The following is a 1,503-nucleotide window of genomic DNA, read 5'->3' on the forward strand; positions in this document are numbered from 1 at the left end:
GTAATTAATTGTAGACAGCTTTTTCCTTGGCTTTCTAGATCCAAGACAATGATAGCTCTTGGAACCAGAACCATACTCATCCAAAGTTATGAAGTTTAAGATATAAATTGTAGAACCAATGATCATTTGGGAAATGTTTCTGACTTGCATAGTTTTGGATAGATGGAAGAAGTCCCAAGAGGAAAACGCTCCTCAAACAAAATATTGAAATGAAATTCTAGATGATCAATTTGAAATGCACCATTTGAACTAGACATGTCTTACCTCTTCATGCAAAAATTACGGGGTTTCTTTTTCATCATTTCTTATAGTCTCCTCAACAACATGAAACCTAGGAATTTCACAGGAATTATAGAATTTTTTCTTATAGGATTTTCACAAGAGTCAGATCCACAATCTCTCATATTTGGGCTCTTCCTGTCCATGTACCTGGTCACCGTGCTGGGGAACCTGCTCATCATCCTAGCCGTCAGCTCAGACCCCCACCTCCACACGCCCATGTACTTCTTCCTGTCCAACCTGTCCTTCGTGGACATCTGCTTCACCTCCACCACCATCCCCAAGATGCTGCAAAACATCCAGACACAGAGTAAATCTATCACCTACAAAAGTTGCATCACCCAGATGTCTTTCTTCCTCCTGTTGCTGGAGTGGATAATTTCCTCCTGACCGTGATGGCCTATGACCGTTACATGGCCATCTATCACCCTCTGCACTACGCAACCATCATGAACCCCCGACTTTGTGGACTTCTGGCTCTCGGCTGCTGGGTCATGAGTGCTCTGCATTCTTTGTTAGAAACCTTGATGGTCCTGCAGCTGTCATTCTGCACAGATCTGGAAATCCCCCACTTTTTCTGTGACATCAAATATATGCTCCAACTTGCCTGTTTGGACACTTTTCTAAATACTGTGGTGATGTACATATTAACTGTGCTGCTGGGAGGCGGTCCCCTCTCCGGCATCCTTTACTCCTACTCAAAGATCGTTTCCTCCATCCGGAGAATCTCCTCAGCTCAGGGCAAGTATAAAGCCTTTTCCACCTGTACGTCTCACCTCTCCGTGGTCTCCTTGTTTTACTGTTCGGCCATCGGCGTGTACCTGAGCTCTGCTGGTGCCCACAGCTCACACTCCATTGCAAGAGCCTCAGTGATGTACACGGTGGTCACCCCCATGCTGAACCCCTTCATCTACAGTTTGAGGAACAAAGACTTAAAGGGGGCTCTGAGAAAGATATTTGGGACACAAATCAAAAAAGGCCAGTTGTCCTGGGGCTAAAGAAATTCTTTGCTACCCCGGAACAGTGTATGTACATGAGAATTGATGAATATTTTCTGAAATAATGATTTTTCTGCTACTTTCATTTGTTCTTATATTTAAATGATTTGATTTAAAATTCTCTTTAGAATTTCTATGATTCCCTTTTTTTTTTTTTTTTTGCTTTTTTGGGTCACACCCAGCAATGCTCAGGGGTTGCTCCTGGCTCTGAACTCAGGAATTACTC

At 43.2% G+C, this 1,503-nt stretch overlaps 1 pseudogene; it reads left to right on the forward strand.

Moving 5' to 3' along the window:
* The first annotated feature begins 324 nt into the window (after nucleotides 1-324).
* LOC101558987 (olfactory receptor 7A10-like) lies at nucleotides 325-1,277 on the forward strand (annotated as a pseudogene).
* The last annotated feature ends 226 nt before the right edge of the window (nucleotides 1,278-1,503 follow it).

Source organism: Sorex araneus, chromosome 2, assembly GCF_027595985.1.
Source record: "Sorex araneus isolate mSorAra2 chromosome 2, mSorAra2.pri, whole genome shotgun sequence".
In the NCBI taxonomy this organism is placed as follows: domain Eukaryota; kingdom Metazoa; phylum Chordata; class Mammalia; order Eulipotyphla; family Soricidae; genus Sorex; species Sorex araneus.